At 42.7% G+C, this 22,041-nt stretch overlaps 2 long non-coding RNA genes across 2 annotated transcripts in view; one reads left to right on the top strand and one right to left on the bottom strand.

Annotated features, from left to right (window-relative positions):
- The window catches only part of LOC147698912 (uncharacterized), a 776,736-nt gene that overhangs the window by 494,362 nt on the left and 260,333 nt on the right, over positions 1 to 22,041 (bottom strand). The gene's annotated exons all lie outside the window — the stretch shown is intronic.
- LOC147698914 (uncharacterized) lies at positions 1,211 to 20,304 on the top strand. Its single transcript, XR_015299236.1, has 5 exons — positions 1,211 to 1,354; positions 9,739 to 9,785; positions 10,371 to 10,406; positions 15,699 to 15,777; positions 20,201 to 20,304. It is a non-coding gene; the product is annotated as an uncharacterized LOC147698914 (long non-coding RNA).

Below are 22,041 nucleotides of genomic sequence, written 5' to 3'. Positions count from 1 at the left end.
CTCTCAGAGTACAAAGCCTCTGTCTTATTTGACCTCTGTCTTTGGATGTACAGAAAATGAGAGAAGATAAGAACAAGATTTAAAGGCCTGTTTACAGATAATGCATCTTACGGGAGAAACAAAGTCAAGCTCGAAAGCCTAACACAACAAACAAACAAAAAATTCAGCTAGGAAAGATACACTCTGTAGAGTGGCTCAATAAAAAGTCAAAAACAGCCCCAAAAGTGTGAGCAGTGCAAGGACACAAGTACTTGGGCAATGCTCCAGGGGAGGTTCACATTGCGAGAAGAGGGAAGTGCGGACTGCAGAACTGACCAGCAGGAAGCAAGCAATTGGGAGGGGCTTTGAAGCCCACCAATGTTAATTAATTGGAAAGCTCCAAGCCTACTAACTGTAAACAAAATGTCTTGAAGAAACCTAAAAAAGTATGGCCCAAATAATGGCACTCTCAGAACCTCACACTGCATTTATCCTCAACTCTCTGTCACACTATCATGGACACCCACCCACTTTCTGAAATCACCCGACTACCAGAGCCAACTCAGTTTGCAGTACAAGCTTTAAATATATCCCATGAAAAACAAAAATACAGAAACACAGCACTTAGGTGAAGAAAACGCTCTTAGGAAATAGGTACATTTACACAGTTCAACGTGAAGTAAAATGTGTGAAACTAAAAGTGAATGCTTCATTGAATTGGTTGCTTCAAGGTTTGATTTACTCATTGTTAAGAAAGATGTCATTGTGTTTGCTTGTAAAGTTAAAGATCAGAAAGATAGGGCCTTGTTGGCGCCCATTTTAAAGTCAGTTTTGCTGAGCACCCAACGCACATAGAGCCCTGACTCACTACATTCACAATCATATAATCTCAATATTCTGTCTCGCTCTCTCACTGGCAGCAAAGCCAGACATCCCATCAGTGTTGTTTAAAGAGGGCTGCAACTGTCTTGCACAGTTTACACAGCATAAATAACCTGTCAATAAGCAGTTAATCAGGATCAAGATTCATGGTGCCATAAAAATGAGTGCCAGTGGGGACCATTGGCAACCATAGTAAAATACATCATCCTGTTTGGCAATGTACCATACAACAGCTGACTAGTTTTACTACCATAGTATGTGGCTTAATTGACAGAGACTATGCGTATGCAAAAATATCAAACCTTTAAACAAACAGATATGAGGATATAAAAGTGGCATTAAAGGATTGAAGAGCAATCCACATCCAGAAGCTGACAGACTAAATTGAGGAGACTGCACTAAACCATGGCTCAGAAGGTGTTCTTTGGGGTGGCTCTGGTCCTTATTATAGGAGTCATGCTTTTGAATGTACAGCCTGCTGAATCTGCCCCAGGTAATGTATAATCAATTTATCCACATTGTAGATCAGCCAACTTGAAAATAAGGTTAATCAAGGTAAAAATGTAGGCTTGCCCATACCTTCTGGGGGAAAAAGCGAACACAAAGGTGATTAGGGTGTAACACAGAATTAGATTTTGGTTTTATTGTCACAAAATGTATTCCTTCATTTTGTCAATGTGTCTCATGGATCCTTTCTTATTAGCTAAGAGTTGAAAGGTGTTTATTCCAAGGTAGCTCACATCTGGAGGGTCTTTGAAAGAGTCAGCAAAATAAAACTATGTTTAGGGTATGTTCTGGCAAAATGCAAGAACATTTGAACACTCTAATAAATGATTTACGCTAGCAGCTCTGTCATGTTCCAAAAATGAAATCTATACCAAGACTTTATTGTGACTGTATGACCTTTTTTAAAAACTCTTGGTTTTTCATTCTTAAAAGTGGTTTCAATTGTGCAATTAAAGATGGCAACTAGAGTTGTGAAATGTTGGGTTAAAATCTCAAAGTGGGAAATTCAGAAAAGGCAGTTGTAGGTGCACAGCAGATGCATGCCCTCAACTGTGGTGAAATACAACGCACTGCACCGGGGTTTGAATGGGGATCTGTATAGCAGGAGTGGAGGTATTGAGGCAACAGAAATTATGCGGTTCACTCTTCAAACTTTATGAGATGATCTGTCATGAGCAATGTAAATGTCTGTGGTACTTATAGAACAGGACCCTTGTCAAAAAGCAGCAGAGTGCTCTACTGGGTCAAAGGTAAAGATATAATGACCAAGTGATGGGAGTGGGCTGGTAGGGAGGGGGACTATTAGTGTCCCATGATCAATGCATCTGACTCCATCACATGACTGCACTAGGTACGGAACGCTATCTCCCTGAGTTGTGTAAATGTATTGTTGTTATATACTCATTCATGTCTAATCTCTCTATGCTGACGGTTAAGGCTGGTCTTCACAAAACCACCTCCAGTGGAGGCCGTACACATCAATTTGTGTGCAAAACGTATAACTTTAGACATGAGCTTTTCCCCTTTAACTAAAAATCTACTCAAATAAATTATAGCTGAAGGCAGAGAATGCTCTCTCTATTCTTCAAAATTGTATCATTCTTATTTTAAACAGATGAAGTGGTAAAGATAATGGAAGTGCTGGGCAAAGAGAAAAGAAAAAAATTGATACATTGATACTTGTATAGCGCACTACTCACCCGCAAGGGTCTTAAGGCGCTTGTACGAAGACCGCTGTGGAACCCATCCTGGCTTTCCCTGTGATGCTTCCACTCCTGGGCACCCCCAAGGTGGAGGCCAGGCATCCTTAGCGTTGTGGGGGCCGTTGTGGAGATTAAGCAAGCTATTGCCCAGAGTTGCAGAGTGGGACTCCATGATTGGAATAGGCACCGAGGCAAGAATGATCAGGTCCGTGGAATTTTGAGCCCAAGACCCGCAGAGGCGGGGAATTGAACCCTGGTCCTGGGCTAGACCTCTTCATCAGGGTTTGCCGCTCTAATCATTGAGCCACACTTCTCCACTGAGAATGGTACCATTTCCCAGTATACAACAATGTGACTAGGCCCCTTGTTTTGTAAACAGCTATCAATGAAATGCAGTACATTCAACAGCACCAGTTAACTAAACATGGAGTGAACGAGTACCAAATGTGCGCTCCATCAACCTTAAAGGATACTGGCTCTCTAGCTCATTATGGAACCTCAGTGGTGAAGCCATAATAGAGTAGTAGTGTCAAAAGGCTCCTGCCCTGTCAGCTGAAGCGGGGACAGTGAGACTGCTGCTGGGGTGTGCTGGGCTCTAATACCACCAGCTCTTGTCAGAACAGGACAGCCAGCAAGGGTTCACAGGCAGCGGTTACTTAAGGCACAGCTTCTTCTTGAGGGTTGTAGTCCACAGGTGTATTCTTTGTGTAGGCGGTCTACCTCATACGGATTGAAATCCCACAGAGTTTCTCATCTTTCAAGTAAAGGATATGTGGGGTGGAGGGAATGATACTAGCGCCGCAGCAGTGGCATGCTGATTGTGCACCCGGCAGGGCCAACACTTCTCACCACGAAAAACAGCAACTACCTTCATGACTATCTCACACTAAATTTGTTTTGTTCTTTACTCCTTCTTCTCAATTTTTCTACAACTCAAACCTAATGTTTTTGTGTAACAGTTTCATTTTCTCTCTTTATCCGTTCCCCGAAACAATATGCCAACTCATTCATCCTATCTTCTCCTCAAACCCCTCTGTCAATTCTCTTCCCTTCCTTTGGTGATTCTGCATGTCATGTCACGTGTGTGATTATCTCTTGCAGTCCTACCTTTGAGCATGAGGCGACTGGCACACTGTCACTCTCACTCTTCTCATCTGAAAATTAACATTATACAGTGATAAAACCTGCTCCGGCATGTGTAGATGGGCCCATTACACCTGCTTTAGTGAATGTCTCAGTGAGTTCAACCCCACCCTTCTTTTCCATCGGTGGCACACCACAGTGTCCGCTTTTATAGTTATCCTTTGGGAGCAATGAGGACAAATCACATTTTGTTCAACCTAAATGCTCAACAAGCCACTGCAATTCCCCGACAAGGTTAATCCAAGTACTCAATATGCAAAATATGTGTCTACAACCTAGCATTCATATGCTTGCATTCAAACCTTTGAGTCACCGATAACTGACTATTTGCTATTGCTTGAGTTGACTACAGCTAATAACGCATGTTGATTTTCAATATGGTGCTTGTATGAGAATGTGAATACGATTTAGTATTTCTGCCCTCTTCAGACGTTTGTACAGTTAGCAGAACCCTTCTTCGGTTTGGTGTTGCGTTTTCCATGCAAATGCTATGCTCATGGGTAACAAATGGTTTCAAGTTAGGAGTGAATTTTAGGTGAAACTCCAAATCAAATATTGAAAAATCTAATTTCTCATCACCTTTGGATTCGTTGGTGCAAATTATTCACTTTATACGCCCTGTTGGGATCTCATTGTAGACATAGAAAACAGACCACCTTTGGCAAATCTTGATATCCTATTATCTTATGTTATGTTATTCAATACCTGCCAGAACTCAAACTACAAATAAAGCGGTCCAAAAGGGGGTGGTGATGGACGGAGCATCTGAACCAATCAAACACTCACACCCAGTCAACAGATCTGGGTGTAATCCATCACGTTCTTTAGCCCACTCTGCCACCCCAGTTCAGAGATGGCCATATGCAAATCAGTATGACCCTGTGCCTCATGGGAACAGTTCAGCCCGAACTGCCAAGCCATCCCTTCCCTGGACCGGAAACAAGCTTCCTAGACCGGTTTCTGGCATTACAGCCGTCTTCAGCCAGGCTTGCTTGAATCCAGTGGCAAAGTGAGCAAGGGACTCACATCTGAGCATACCCTGCCAACTTATGGCGAACAAAGCGGTTCAAAAGGGGATGGTGTTGTGTGGAGCATCTGAACCAATCAAACACTCACACCCAGTCAACAGATCTGGGTTTAATCCGTCACCGTTCTTTAGCCCACTCTGCCACCCCAGTTCAGACATGGTCAAGCTTTCTAGGACCGGTTTCTGGCATTTCAACGTGGGTCCCTTGCTTACTTTACCACTGGATTCAAGCTACCCTAGCTGATGACGGCTGAATTGCCAGAAACGGGTCCTAGGAAGCTTGTTTCCAGTCCAGGGAAGGCATGGCTTGGCATTTCAGGCTGGACTGTTCCCATGAGGCATAGGGTCAGACTGATTTGCAAATGCCATGTCTGAACTGGGGTGGCAGAGAGGGCTAAAGAACCGTGATGGATTAAACCCATATCTGTTGACTGGTTGTGAGTGTTTCCTGTAGTTTCCACCACTGCTAGCCAACTTGACAGACGCTGCTATTATCAATTCAGGGGTGCCTGACTATGATGCAGTACAAGTATGGCTTAATCTGGTAATCCTGCAACCTCCTCCAAGGCAATGGATGCTAAAGTTCTACTACTACAAAATGCCCATTGATAAAAGATGCTTCCATGGCCAACTCCAGGCATTCCTGGACCACAATCAGGAGACAATGGGTTACCTGAGTGACTATTGGGCAGCCAAGAAAGCAACAGTCAGGTGTGACATAATGTAGGCCGCCACCCAAGGAAATGCAAGGCACTCCAGATGCAATGCAGACTGGAACAAGTCAGCCATACGCTCAAGACTCAATACTCCTCCACTCCCACAAACACTACATTGGAAGCCTTGCTGCAGGCTAATAAAAGTCGTAGCTCACTTTACATTGCTAGAGCATAAACTAGCCTTTTCCATCGTAAGCAGTGTTACAAAGAGGTGGAGGAGAACTAGGCAACTTCTAGGCCTATAGGCCTGCCAACAAGAGTCATCCCACACTATACCTGCCAACCTCCATGCAGATGGCACACACTGCACACAGCCACTAGATATTCTGGTGACCTTTGGGGCATAATGCAGCGACCTGATGCATTCAAACATCATGAGCACACTCGTTGACATAGATGTTTTCCTGATGCAAAACGTGCCCCATAGATTTACTCCACTGCAACACTTACAAATTAAGGCCGCCATTACTGATGACAAAATCACTGAGATTATTGAGGTCCTACCATACAACAAGTCCCCTGGCACAAAATATGCAAAACGACCTTCTAGTTCCCGTGGTTTGTACGTTCTTTTTGAAAACACACCCCACCCAGCCGGCTAACATAGGCCAACATTGCAATAATTACTGTTATCCCCAAACCTGGCAAGGACCCATTGCACTGTGCAAACTATAGACCAACTTTTCTTCTTAATGCCAAAACCAAACTATTGGGCAAACTACTGGCAAAACGACTATAGCAAGCTATTCTCACTTTAGTAATATGAGATCAAGTGGGATTTGTTCCCCACTGCTCTTCCATGTCGCATCTCTGAGCCCTTTCCCACATTTCCTGCAGGTGTGCAGTGACAAAGATGAAAAATGACTAATCTCACTTAATGCTGAAACAGCGTTCAACAGAGTTGATTGGGACTGTATGTTCCACATACTACAACAGGTAGGCATAGGCCCATCAAAATTAGCTTTGGTCCATAGATTTTACAGTCACCCAAAGGTGAGGGTGGATTTTCATGGCTACATCTTTACACCCTTCACTATTCATAGGGGTACAAGAATAGGCCATCCGCTCTCTCCCCTGTAGGTTATCCTCGCCCTGGATCCCATGGTGCTCACCATTTTAAACTCGCAAGAAATACAAAGAATACCAACCACAGGAGGGATTAATAAAATATCATTAAACCATGATGACATCCCAGTCACTCTCCTCAACCCGACCTTCTTGCTGAATACCATGATGGAATTGATCGCCAGCTTCTCAAGCTTATCGGGATACAAAGTGAACTGGTATAAATGTGAAGCCATGCATTTGACTCTTCACATGGCCACCACTGTTCTTAGAAGGCATCACGTTTTCACAAACCCCTGTCACCTTGAAGTATTTGGGTATTCTGATTTCCCGGAACTGACCAACATCATTACACGTGAACATGTAAGCGAACCTTCACTTTTGGGCCCCTGAAAGTCTCTCCCTATGGGACAAGAGCCAAATGATCAAAATGAATGTGTTACCTAGACATAACTACCACTTTTTAATGATCCTTCTCCGCTCACCTATCCAACTGATGTTGTCCAACGAAGACTCACTCACAACCTTACTATGATAATCTGGGCAAAAGCCAAGTTGAAACTTGCCAAACTGTATCAACTGTAAAAGGTGGCATGAGATTCCCCAGCATCACAAATTACTGGCAAGCATCAGAACTCATGCACCTCTGTTACATCCTACACACCTCCCTAAATACCCAGAAATTAGTTGCAATGGTAACGGCCCTGATTGGATGCATAATATAAGTGAATCCAGAATGCTCTACACTGATGTCCCTGACTGCATCCTCTCTTCCCATTCGGTCTTGGCCACCATGACCTATGCCTGGAGAAAAGCCCATGCACTACTGAAAGTATTTATTTTTATTCATTTATCCATTTAACATGTTTTGTATAGCGCTGGCTGGACCCGGGGGTATCACAGCGCTTTACATGAGTTTTCATAGCAGTATAGGAAATTTACAAAGAAGTAGTATTCAGAAACCAATACAGAAAGATAAAAAGCAGTTTAAATAATACACAATAAAACAAACAAATTATAATCACAAGAGTATAAGGGGGGGTATGGGAATGGGGAGAGGCAAGGGGGGAAAGTTAGGCGATAAAAGACAGCTATACGTAGATAAATGTGTAACATGATACATGGTTATAATGAGGTAGTATTCAGGGTAGCTCAGGTTGAAATTGTTACAGTCAGAGAGTCGTATGGGTAGTCACAATTAAGGCATTTGAGAAGGGGGATGGGTGTGTGAAAAGGGTAGGCTGAGTGGGGAGGGAGGTTTAGGTAAGACTTGGAGGGGCGGGCAGGTCTTGTAGGCAAAGGTTGGTCAGGGGAGTTGGAGGGGGAGGAAGAGGAAGGAGGGGTGTAAGACATTCATGCTTATAGACGGTAAATATCCCTTATGGAATGCCCCAAGCACTAATGGTGTCTTACCTATAGCTGGCTTGCTTATAGACCAAACATGTGAATCCTTTACTGAAGGACAGGCCCAATTTAACCTACCTTAGAAATATTTCTGGGACTACCAGAGAATACAACATTGGTTGTGAAAAGGACTAGCTCCTCCCATCCCATCTTCAGTCCTGGACCACTTGAAGAAATTGGTTATACACAAAGGGGTGGTATCTGTTCCCTATCAAATACAGCCAAACTATCAATACTTTACACCAGGGGTCCCTCCTTAAAATTCTGGTGGTCAAACAGGCCATGTATACAAAATTCAGATGAGGATTGGCAAAGCTATAGTCCACACATGATGGCCATATCAGGAAAGCCAGACTAAAATTAAACTATTTTAAAATACTTCAGCAATGGCATTGAATACCCTTCCGACTACAGCAATCCTTACTACTTCCAAAAGCAACATGTAAGGCGTTTGGGCCCCTGGACTGAGACATTGTTCATTTCCTGTGGGGATGCCCTGCATTAACCCACTATTGGACATCTTTCACCAATATGATTGCACAAACGGGTCCTTTTAGAGGACCCGTCACAACTCAAATTCTTCTTCTTCATGACTCTACCCAATGCCCGGATAAGACCAATCAACAATACAGATGGCAAACCATGGCACTGGCAACAGCAAAAATCTGTATCCTAAGATTGTGGTGCACTAACATCTGTCCATCCTATGACTCCTTGCTCAAGGAAATGTATAAATCTGGAGTTTGTGACCTCATTGCTGCAAGGCAGAATGATTGACTTGAGACATTTGTAGAGCTGAGGAGTTTGTTCATAAGAGGCCCCAGGACTAGACCATATAACCTGGTACAAATGGACTATGAGGGATCCGATATACCGTCTTACCCATGGGATTAATCAGGGGAACCCGTATTGAGGCTCAAGAATACTTGTCTGCAATTAGCTAACAGACTTTCTCAGAACAAAAGATAATGGACACCTGAAAGGTAGGAAGGTTCCCTACTAACACACACCTCCTTTCTTTTTACTGTTCACCACCTCGCCTCCCCGTCCCCCTGCCTGGATTCCCCCCTTCTTATACAAAATGGTTACATTTACCCTCTATCAGTACAAAGCCAAAAGGCAGGATGCTTTACCTTGCCATACATTGGACTTTGGAAGGCTCCTATAGTCCTGTGCTTTTGAATAGTCCAGTAACTTGACCGTGTATGCTGACACGTTTGTTTTACAAGGCTTTACTTTTCTTGTATGATACATGTAAAACCCAGTAGAAAAGTGTGAATGAGGTTAGATTGACTGGTGAATACATGTCTACCTCTGACGACCATTATTGATGATTTGCCTTCCTTGGTGTATGTCTTCTTGACAACCTTTCTCTCAGTTGCTGCACTAAAGTGTAATGCTGTTAATAGCGACGCAATATCAGTACATGAACATTGCTGCCCTGTTCTTCTAGGGATTGTGTGACTAATCATTGACAATCAGTGTATAAGTTTATCTTAACTATGTTAATATTCCAGGGTTCCAGGTTAGGTTCACTTTATCCCACCTCAAGAAAATCCTATGAACTTAGTTTAGTTTTTGTATCGTCCTTGAGAGTTTACTCCTTCCGTGAACCATTTTCAGCATGGTTAAAAAATGAGACATTAAACCAAGTACCTTCGAATTTGCCTCTAGCCGAAAATCAGATAGTATCCTTTAAAAATAAGTATGTGCTTCTGTTGGATTAGTGCACTAACACTGGTGTAATTCTGTCTTTGCCAGGATCATGAGAGAGTGTATTGGTCAAACTCTGTCTTTTCTTTTTCTCCTGCAGAAACTCGAGAGTCAAGGCTGGGTGATGATCGTGCTTCAGGATTGCGTGTATGTATTGCAGGTTTTGTAGTCATGCTTGTCAACGAGGGTCCCAATGGGGGCAGAGAGAGGAGTGAACCACACTGTGCCCATTTACCAATGAAGCCAGGCAAGGCCTTGTGGCTTGAGGGTAGCAATTCTACCACACAAGTGCAAGGATGGCTGCCAAGTCAAGTGGTCATGTCAAGAACCTGAGAATTCTTGTAATATCTTCATCACTCTCACATCTAATAAGCATTGACAAACCCATGGAATCTTGAGAGCCAACATACATTGGCAATGTACACAGCTCTTCAAACAGGAAGGGGGGTCAGCACTGAAACCATATTTTAGAAAGGAAATAATTTGAGGAGTAAATTCACAGTTATTAGATTAAATCCATTGGTCAGTTTGTACAGTCTTTAATCAGTCTGGACGGTTTAAGTATAAGTGAACCCTCTTTTATTCTGCTTGGTTATTCTTTACAAGGCAGTAGTTGTAGGGGAAGTACTTTATAGTACATCACAGTTTGCTTATCAATCGTTATTGTCATTGATTTAGTTGTCGTAGCGCAAAACCATTGTTATGTCTTCTTCTTGCTCTTCTTCTTTTCAGGCTAACCGGCCGGGAGCCGAGGAAAGAGAGTCAGAGGTATGTATTGTATCCTGAAGTAAAGATATTGTTCATCTCCACTCTTTCTTCTACTTTGTATCTCACTTCCAACAATAACTCAGTAAGCATTATCTAGTCCTCTGTCACTTTCAGAAAGACTGGTCTTTACTCTCTAGTCCTTTATTGTTTCCTTTGTCCTTCCCTGACAGGTCTTTCCTTCCTATGAATTCATGTTAATTATGTTTTAGAACGTTTTCCTTAAAAGAAAAAATATATACAAATATATAAATCCTTTGGCCGGTATAATTCTATCTATCCCCTTACCTCGTACTAAATATGAAACTCAAACTAATTTCAAAAGGAAAACCAAACTTGGCGCACCAAAAAAAGATATAATAATCGTCACTCTTCTGTTATTGTGATGTATAACTCTGCCAGTCTGTACTTTACTTACTTAGCCTTCCCTACACCACTGCCGAGTCTGGCCGCCTCTTCCCAATCCATACGAAGTTGTGATCATGCTCCTGGCTTGGCCAGACCCCTCCAGAAGCATGGCAGAATCGAGTGCTTCTCCCGCTAGTTCCCGCTCATCCCTGTTCTGTTTCCCTGACTGCTGCAAGTTTGGCATGTGTGTCTCTGTAAGCTTCTCTTAGCCCGGAGGTCTCCAGTCCAGGGTCGGATTGGAAAGGCGGCCACTCGGGCAATGGCTGATAGGCCGATATCCAAATTTCAGCTGTGGGCTGCTTTTATGGGCAGCCTTGGGGGGCCAGTTGGGAGGTGTCTGTGTTGTTCAGATGCCTCCAGTGGCCCAGTGGGTACCTGAGAGGCCTTTCTGGAGGCAGATGTGCGTCCTTTACCTCCCTTTTATCAACGGAAAGATGTGTCACTCCCTTTCTTTCTCTTGCTGGACTGGCCAATTTATGTATGTATATTGAGCAGAGCAGGGGGCCTGAGCTGATGTGGCCTCACTTCTTTTCAGGTGTTTCATCAGTGTGAAATAATCTGTGCATTTTTTTTATCTACTTGAAGTTAAGAAAACATTCCTCTGCCAGAGACACCCCTCCCCCTTCTTTTCAAGCAGTGTTTTGCGGAAAGGCAATATACAAAATGAGGGCCACTTTTTTTTAGCGTGCCCGGGCCTATTTTTAATCTCAATCCAACCCTGCTCCAGTCCCGCTATATTTGTGGACTCCTTAAATCGAACACTGTACCAATCTATCTCTTGATTTCTAGTCAAGGTCCCGTCAAAGAAATCAGCTGTCTTTCCGGATCGTGTGTTTCAGCACTTCCCACTTGTTTGGTGGTTTCTGATCTTGGCATCACCTTCTCTCTCTTGCTACCCTGCATTCTTGTCAGTCTCCTCCCACTCTTTTAGTATTGTTCCCTGTCTCTTTCTCTGCTATCCTCCCAGTTCTGTAAAAGAAATGTCCTTCCTTCCTTCGTTTCTATTCCTCCTCCTTTACCTTTCAGCTTTAATCTTGCTTTTCCTTCCATTCCAGGGGTCGATGTCATTACAGACACTTGCCTTACCTTCTTTTATATATTCCCAGTATCCTTACACTATCCTGTTTACACAGGGAGCTTTGACCAACTCGCGGAGACCTTGAGTACTCTGGTTGTACATGATTAAACAGTACAGAACGACAAAGCATGCAGGCAAGACAAGTGAACTTAAGAAAGCATATGCTCACTTGCCATTGAAACCAAGCAGCACCCGACTGATTATATTCCTCAGGCCTAAACCGGTCTTGGGTGTAGTGTGTCTCTCCTGAGTGCACCTAAGCATGAAACAGCCGACAGGAATGTAGTAGCAGCTTCTTGAATGATGAGTAAGCTCCACATGCACAGGAGAGAGGTCTGTCCAGTTCCTTGACCACAGTAAACTGTCCTCAACAGAATGCTCAGGCATTGAAACCAAACCATGTCACTCACTAACAATGTCACCTTCCACGTTCCACGTAGAACTTAATAAGTATATAAACCATAACATTGGGTTGCTTTAGGACCTGACTTTGCAGTTTGGACTGGACTGTGTCATGATCTGTTGCCACAATAAAGCAGCAAAGGTCACATTTCTAACCCCCTGGTGCAAGGGCTCAGTTTAAAGCAGCATTAGGAATTAGAAATCCAGTTGGACTGCAATCTATATTCAAGTCAACTCACTGAGCAGTACTGTGTAGGAGGTGTTTCCTGGTCACGTTCAGTCCCACTAGATGAGTTCAGGGACACTGTGGGATTACAAACCCTCAATAATAGTACCAACATACAGGAGATGAAACTTTAAAATGTTCTGAAACTCAAGTCTAGTGCATCAAGCGTTAACAGTAAACAAGCAGAAAGAGAAAATGAATGCAGGTGTATATGTCATAGTCAACAAAAAAATATGAACATTCCTAACATGGCTAGCAAGTTCCTAGCATCCTAACACCTTATCGCTGCTTCTAAGCGCCATGCTAAACATTAACAGAAAATAGCTCATAAATCAAGGGGCATATTCACAACATCACTTTCTGTGACACTGCAGTGGCGATAGGGGCTTTGCCTTATTTACAAGGCAGCGTTAAGCCACTTAATGTTATTTAATGCTGCCTTGTAAATAAGGCACCCTTTCAAGCTGTACTTAGCGTGAAAGGAGAGGACAAGGGGTGTTGCTGTGGGCATTCCACTGCAACACCCATTGATTTTGACGCTGACCCCTATTTACAAGGGTGGTGTAAATAGGAGGCAGCACGAAAATTAAGACCACGGAAAACCTGGTCTTAAACAGGCAAAACGAGGAGAAATTTTTCTTTATCCTCGTTTTTTCTGTTTTCATGTGTGTGGCTTTGTGCGACATACATAGAAACAGCAACAGGCCATTGATTGTTTATGTGCAGGAAGGGGACCTTTTCTGCACTTAAACAATTTTTTAAAAATAACGTTTTGCAACTTCTATGTGTGTTGCATTAGGCAACACACAAAAAATTTACAAAACGCCATTTATAGATTGTTTATGTGCAGGAAGGGAGGCCGTCATGCACATAAACAATCTTCCCCTCAACGCAGACACCCTTGCACTATGGTGCAAGGGTGCTTGCGTTGGTGCTAGGCTTCTACATTTAGCCCCAGCACGGGGGAAATGCAGGGCTGCACCACATTGTTTCTAAAGTGGCAGAGTGCAGCGTTAAGCCAAGGAGGCTAATGCCGTGCTTCGCCACTTCATTGTAAATATGCCCCCAAGTTTCATACGATGCATCTCATATCCATTCTGAAGCACACCTCTTGCATAAGAATGATCAGCAGTGCTCGGCTCCAGGAACAGCTCAGACTGAGGATAGTTGATGCTGCAAACCAGATCAGCTTCTAGCTTCATAGTTCTGTCGTGACACTCTTCGAATTAACAATCAGATACCTTGGTTTATATATATATATATATATATATATATATATATATATATATATATATATATATATATATATATATATATATATATATATATATATGTCCTTGAGTATATGGGTGTGTGAGTATCTGTGTGTGTGAGGAAGATGCAATGTGAGTAGCTATATTGGTGAATGAGAGGGCGTGTCAGTGGCTCTATGGGTGAGTGAGTGGTGGTGTCAGTGGCTCTCTGGGAGGGTATCTGGGTGTGTAGTGACTGTATGGGTGAGTGAGTGGATATCTGAATGGCTATATGAGTGAGTGACTGGGTGTGTAAGTGGCTGTATGAATGAATGAGTGGGTGTTTGGTTAAGTGAGTTGGTGTGTGAGCAGCTGTATCAGAGAGTGAGTATCTGTGTGAATTGTTGTAGGGGTGACTGAGCGTATTCGTGAGTGCTTGTATATATGTGTGAATGGGTATGAAGTGATTATGTGGGTGTGTGAGTGCTTGTAAGAGTGAGTCAGTGGCTGTATGGATGAGCGAGGGTATGTGGAGTGACGGTGTAGGTAAATAAGTGGGTGTGTGAGTAGTTGTATGTGTGAGTGTGTGGCTATGTGAGTGACTGTTCGTCTGAGTGACTTGTATGTGTGGATGTATGGCTGAGTGAATGGTTGTGTGAATGGCTGTAATACGCGTGGGTGTGAGTACCTCTATGGAGGAGTTAGTGGGTATATGAAAACTCATCTGAGTCTGTGAGTGGGTATGTGAGTGGTTGTGTGTGTGTTTCCATGGTAATAAGAGGGGGTGAGAGTAGTTCTATTCATGATGTCCCCTGAGGCGTTTCCCTGTTTTTGTGTGTGCTGCAGAAAGCAGCACACATAGAAAGAGGAATAAACAAGAACAAATTAAGATATTTCTCATCATAACACTTCAAATAGGGATGTGTAGCATTTCAACACCTTCCCAGGTTTACCAGTAACGTACATTTGGAAATGCACCAAAATCTATGGGTGGATGCATGGGACATCCACACTCCACCCATGGATTGCCACCCTGAGGCAGGGTAGCGCAGCGATGCGTTGTGCGACTCTGGATTTATCATGCCATGCAGTGCCATTTAAGATGGCCTTACACAGATTGATAAATTGAACGTAAGAGTTGTGTAACTCTTGCGACCCGTAGCATGGCGGAAGGGTGAGCAACTCTTTAATAAATATTATCCTAAGGCTCTACTAGTAGAAACTATCCCCTACCTCTAAATAAGGTTGCCTAACTGCGAGTTTGGAGGGGTGGAAATGAAAATGAGCATAAATCAAATATAGTTTTCGCACACTCTGCCATATTCTCAAAAAGGGGCTAAATAACGTAAACTGACCTTTAAAATTCATCTTTAATATTGGCATACAATTGTCTTGGTCTCATGGGGCCTCCATCCCTTGAGGAGTACACACTCATCCTAATCCTAAGAAGGGAGCCTTAATTGACCGCTCATAATGAGGGCCTGTGTAAGAACTGATAGTAATAGTGTGCTCAAATACAGGGGTGAGTGCAATTTGTACTCATCTCAAAGGTGCTGTTATGTACTCAGAGTCAAACATTATTTGCACCTGTTTTTTTATTTACATTGGTGTGTATCTTGCTCTGAACTATTGTGTGTGTTTAGATGCTTCACACTGAGTTGTTTCCTCTTGCATAAGGTACACTTGGAGCATGAATTCAATATAATTTACAATTATTTTAGTTTGTTGAATATTAATTTTGTAATTTCATGGAAAATGTAAACGCATTTCTATTACTGTATGTTTGTGTCTTTTTTCATTACAGTACATTGCCAGGTGCTGTCTTTAGAGAGTTAGCCTGTGTAGGTAGCTATACCTGATAATTGTATGACTTAGTTGCACTTTCTAAGCTTTGCAAAACTGCTACAAACATGAGCTAACATATTAAAATCCCCTATTTCTGTGTACAGCAAGAGACAGAAGAGCTTGGACTCCTTCGTTCTCTGCAATTATAAAAGGGACGATTATTGGACCACTCATTCCAGCACGGTAAGCAAGGGGTCACACGATAGAACCAGAAGTAGGTAAATGTAATCATATCATATATGCTTCATGATACCACTTTCCCTTCTAAATGAACCCATTTTGTGGTAAGAGCAAAGGGATCCCCTCATTTTGTGGTTGGAGCAGCAGGGTCACTTTGATCTCACTAACTATAACGGGTCACTAACTGGGGTGAATATGGGGACTATCCTGTAAAGGGCCAAATGTTCCATTCACATATGGCTACTGCTGTTGGAAACAGGGCATAGTTTTAGATGGTGTAGTTATGGTTACAGCAATATATTATCCATTATTGAATATTATAATTGAGCAATAAAAACCCACGAAACTACATTAAGCTTTTTTGCAAAACTACACTTTAAATTGTTAGGGAGAGAGCTGCCACCACCATGAAGACCAGAACCGTAGCCACCTCACTGATCAAATATGCTCTCTGAGGTTCAAATTGTTAAATTGGCAACATTTGCTGTTTCCCAGGATCACAAGAGCTGGAAGATACACTGCCACCCACAAAAACAAGGAAAAATTAGTGGCTAGCACGATCTGCACCTTTGCTTTTCAAAAACAAATTGTAGTTGCATTGATTAGTTCCAACTTTCAAATCAAGTTTCAAGAATGGTGCTCCTTAGCATACAAAATAAACAACAACTTTAAATTGATTAAGTCTCTGATATTGCCTTGATGGAAAAAGATAAAACATAGTGTTTGAGGGGGAAATGAAAAAGTGAAATAAATATCAGCAAATTTGGGGAGCATTTAAAGCAGAGTGTTATTATCTAACTTCTTCTAGTTGAAGCAGAGTCTGGCTACTCGGTTCAGAAACCTCTAGAGGTTCGTATTATTTTTTTAGTGGCCCATTCTTCGGGGGTTATTAAGGGTTATGGTGGGTGGTCTGCCATCTACCAGCAGGGTGGAGGTTATACAATGAGCCAACTTGGCAGAATACTGCCAGCCATATATAGAAATCCCTCCTTGCCTGGTGCAGACCTCAGGGCATTGAGAGGTGCCACCGCCACTTTAATGGCTACTTTGAAGACACTGTAAATCTGCTGAGCAGCCGCCATGTTTCAGCTGGCCTCTTAGCTACCATTTTTTTCAAAACTAACTTCCAAAGTGGGGGTTTGTATTTGAAAAACAGAAGACTAATAGCCCAAACACTCTGGGAATTTGCTCCCAGGGTATGGGGTCAATTTAAAAAAAGATCTGTAGAGAAACCAGCCAATTCCTGGTGGTCCCAAACACGGAAATGTATGTGCAAGATTGCTTGCTCTCAATAGCACGAAAGGTCTGAGATATTTAGAACAATGGCTGTATATCTGTTGGATTATTGGTCTAATGTTTTCACCAGGGAGGCCTTCATTAGCCTTATTCTGGCTGCTCATCCAACTCTAAATAGAGAGGACTGGCAATCAGTTTGATGAACAGGGTACACCACCACAGTTGTGGCAGGGTACCCTATCCACTAAATTCTGAGTGGCCAGATCCATATTAAATGTTATGACTCTAGTAAAGGATGACAGCCTGTTTAGGGCTCCTAGCCAGACAAACCTGTTAACCATTACATTTGCAGCCACAACCATGGTTTGGGAATTCTAAATTAATCATTCATTTGAGATTCAAGAACAAAAAATATAGAGGAAAACTCTAATATTAAGGGACTTACAATCCTCAATTACAAAGTGCACACAGCTGAATCTACTACACAGCCTACCATATTATTGACAATTCTGTTTCTTTAAACCCTGGCCGAAGTAGCTCCTCCTGCCACGTTCTCTATTTCTCCTATCACCAACACTTAGACATCTATCTGCAGAGTTCACCAGTTAGCCTGCCTCTATCCAATCAACCCAGCCCTCTAATTGATCTACTGCTCCCCGTTCTTCATCATTCTCTTTATTGGTTTGGTGCTAGTTTTGTGTTATGTAAATTCACATACATACATTCAAGAAGCCCTTGAAAAGTGCCCTTTGCAAGGAAGCCTTTGACGTTTTTTCAGACATCACCAGACTTACCAGAGAGATTGAGCCCTACTCATTCCACAAATGCTCCACCAAGACTGTTCATGAACAGAATCCAAAAGCTGCAGATCTCTGACTTGTAACTGGCCTTAAATCTACCTGGTATCACACATATGGTCAAGACACCCAACAGACCATCAAATCTGCAATTCACTGTTTAAGTAATGTACATACATAAATGCAGGCATCAGTCACTCTACCTACAAGTGCAATTTGCAACTACATTTATAATACAGTGGTTGACTCAGTTTGAGAGATGGATACTTGAGAAGGATGATGCAAAATGAGGTTTGTGCAAGATTTATAAATATGATGCAGTCAATTCATGAAATGCAGGATAGAAGTGCTGAGAACAGGAATTGGGGCAATAACTGACTGGCAGATAATGGAATGACATGTTCAGCAGGTCAGCAGCTAGTGCACCCAGAGAAGCAATGAAGGAAACTCTTTTAAAGATAGCACTAAATTGGAATATATCCAGTGCTTAATTTCAGCCTTTGGTTTCCGCTGCTCGGAACCAGCACTTAATTGTCAAATCTGGCCTTTGTGACAATCTGCTAAATGGAGGAACTGAAAGGCTAATTTAGAGATGACCGTAACAACAGTTATTTATTAATTCAATATACATTAAAAATGACTGTTACCTGCCACACAAGACATTCTAGGCAAAAATGAGATGAACATGTCTGAGTATTTTGGCAACTAAACTAAGGGAGATCACTTGTCCAAGGTACTTGAGGGTGCTTAGAATCACTGATTCAGAACAATGGAATTGATAATTGAAGCCCAAATTTGGGAAGGTATTAGACATGCATTAAAGAAGAGTGGGTGGACAAGTTCTGATCTAGATGGGATATGTGCAGTCACGGACATTTAAAGGGATGGCGATGGAATGGAGACATCTTTGGGGATGAATTAAGGGTGGATATTATTGTCATATGGAATATGTTGATGTTAACCAGATACATACTGGACCAGGGGAGAATTTGAATTTACACTTGTAGATTTAGAGCAATTTGCAATCTCCATAGAGTTCCGGACAAATTCTGTGAATCGCCACTTTGCATACTTTTTTCCCAGTTCAAGCAATGTGATTACAACAGGAAGAAAGTGAAAGCTCGAGCAAGTGAGCTGGCAAGCATTAACGTCATTTGGCATTCCGAACCATGATTTTTGGTCGCTAGCAAGCCTTCCAGTGTGATTTTCTATCACGAGTGGTCATGGGAGTAGCGAGGGTTAGAGCGCTGCTTCTCAGGTAGATTTGCACATCAAGATGCAGGAAAATCAACTCGACTGGCCACATGCTCTTGCGCACCACGCATTGGCATTGTCACAGATATATCAGCGTTGAATGAGCTACTGGCGTTAAATCGCTTTGCAACAGCGTAAAATGCATTATTTCCACACGTTGGCAGAATTCCGCAGAAACTTGCAAAGTTGTTGTGTGACTCTTTGGAATTACACTAAGGGGGTCATTATGATGGCGGACGGACCTGCGTCCGTCTGCCACCCAAGAGGTGGAGAGAACGTCCGCAGGGGCAGCGGCGGTCCCTCAGTGCGAATTAGGATGTGACCGCCACCCTGGCGGTCACATCCTGTATTTTTAACATTGCGGCGGGTGCTGCTTGAAGCAGCACCCGCCCCAATGCTAAAAATACATGCAGTGCATTTGCATGCACAAAGCGGCGGGCACCGCGCGGTGCCTGCCGCTATGTGCAAGCAAATGCAGGGGGGTACCATAGGTACCCCCACCTGCACCCCCCACCCCCTGACACCCTGGGGGCCCGCAACGGGCCCCAAAACAGAAACGACCACATGCTTTTTCACGGCGGAAAAGCCGCCGTGGAAAAGCATGTTTCCCCATGCATCCTAATATGGCTGGCGGTGTCTGATAGACACCGCCACCATATTAGAGCTTTTCCACTGCGGTACCGCGGCGGAAAAGCTGCGGACGGTCTTCCCGACCCCCCTGCCATCCTAATCTGGCGGGGGTCTTTTCTATCACCGCAGCGGTGAATCCGCATCCTCCGGGCCTGCGGTGGCTTCCGCCGGCCCGGAGGATGCGGATTCACCGCAATCCTAATCGGCCCCTAAGTGAAGATCCACGAGTTCCATCAACCCCTAAGTACTGAAACAATATACTGGACATTTTCTGGCTCCTGATGGTCGGTGCCGGCTGTTTGCATTTTCTGAAAATTAAATTAAAAGATTTTGACCCACAATTACATAATACAACAGTTAAACTGCACCCTCACCGCAAATAGTACCCACCACAAGATTTGCAAAGACCAAAACACCTTTTGCTGCTACCTATAATATGTTTTGTTTTCAGGAACATGATGGCCTGTTATTACCGGCTAATTACTATTAATATTTTTTTTTATCCACAGATTTCCATGACGTGAAATGTAAACTCAATGAGGCTGTCCCTCTCTACCAGCTTTTATTAAATTCATTGGCTGGCGAATTAAATAATAAATCATATTGAGATCTATCCTGAATGTGTTTTTGTGTTCTTTTGTGTCAGACAGTGGGAATCACAAGATCAATCCATGATATCACTTCAGAGTTTCAGAAGATGCATCAAACTACACCTTGTTTATTACCATGTATCTAATTATTTAATCATCTTTGATGCTTTTGTGTTTCATTCACATTCTTTTCTTTTATGTTGGTGCCATCATGAATGCATCAGAATGCGACCAATATGCAGTGCATTTTGTACGCTATGCAAAGCACCACATTAACCCAAGATTAAATATACAAGGAAATGGTTCAGAACTAATCATAAAGGTGTGCCCAATGAGGAATCTAGTGAGAAAAAAATTCCAATGTCTAGTAGTAAATGATAGTGTACATGTGTATGGCTCGTTTTCACAAAAGCTTGTGTGTAATAGCCAAAGCACTGACAAAAGCAGACAAATGTCAATGTCATGTAGACCCCATGCTTGCAAATCCATCAACTCATATTTATTTTTGGTGATCAAAAAATGACATTTGGATGCCAGAAAAGCCACAGTGTGTAGTGGGTCAGCTTCATAATGTCCAATGACAGCGATACCAATATTTCTTGAAAGATTCAACTCTATATTTTATATCACTACGCCACCCTCTTATCATACAATATTACATTATTCAGTATTACATTAACTCACAAACATTTAAAATCATATAACAATGGAAAATAAGCCAGTTCATGACAGCTGAAGAAGGAAGATGAGGGAGAGATGGAAAAAGCAGGAGGAAGAAAAATTAAGATTGTGGTGAGTGCAAAGAGATGAAATGAGTTAAAGGTAACTAGCATAGAACAGTTGTAAACATTTGGAGTATGATACAATATGTATTATATGTTCACCAAATATAACATTCCACCAAGTAAATACAGATCATTTAGAGAAATCTTTCTAATAAGAGAGTACTACTTTAAAAGTAAGTGCAATAAAAAGATCTAACAATAGAGGTATATTAGGTAAATTATCAATACTACAAGAGTGGGAGGAGACTGACAAGGGCGGGGAGTAATGGAAGAGAGAAGGTGATGCCAAGATGGGTGAGAGCCGATCTAGAGGGAAGTGCGGAAACACGTGACCCGGAAAGTCTGTAGCTGATTTCTTTGACCGGGACCCTGATGAGAAATCAAGAGATGGATTGATGCGGAGTTCGAGTTAAGGAGTCCACAGATATAGCAGGACTAGAGCAGGGTAGGATTGGGATCACAAATTGGCCAAGGCATGCACAAAAATAATGGCCCTCATTTTGTATATTGCCTTTCCACAAAACACTGCTTTAAAGTTTTATAAACAGAATGGAGGGGTGTCTCTGACAGAGGCATGTTTTCTACACTTAAAGGAGATAAAAAAATGCACAGATTATTTCACACTGATGAAACACCTGAAAAGAAGTGAGGCCACTTCTGCTCAGGACCCTGGCCTGCTCAATATACATACATAAATGGGCCAGCCAGAGAAGGAATGGGAGTGACACATCTGCCTGTTGATAAAAGGGAGGTAAAGGACACCCATCTGCCTCAAGAAAAGCCACTCAGGCACCCATTGGGCCGCTGGCAGCATCTGAACAACACAGACTCCTCCCAACTTGCCCCCCCACCCCGGCTGCCCAAAAAAACATTCCACAGCTGAAATTCGGATACCGCACCCTCAGCCATTGCTCGAGTGGCCCCCTTACCAATCCAACCCTGGACTTAAGACCTCCGGGCTAAGAGAAGCTTACA

Source organism: Lissotriton vulgaris, chromosome 8 (assembly GCF_964263255.1).
Source record: "Lissotriton vulgaris chromosome 8, aLisVul1.2, whole genome shotgun sequence".
In the NCBI taxonomy this organism is placed as follows: Eukaryota; Metazoa; Chordata; class Amphibia; order Caudata; family Salamandridae; genus Lissotriton; species Lissotriton vulgaris.
This window is presented reverse-complemented; position numbering and strand designations above follow the sequence as displayed.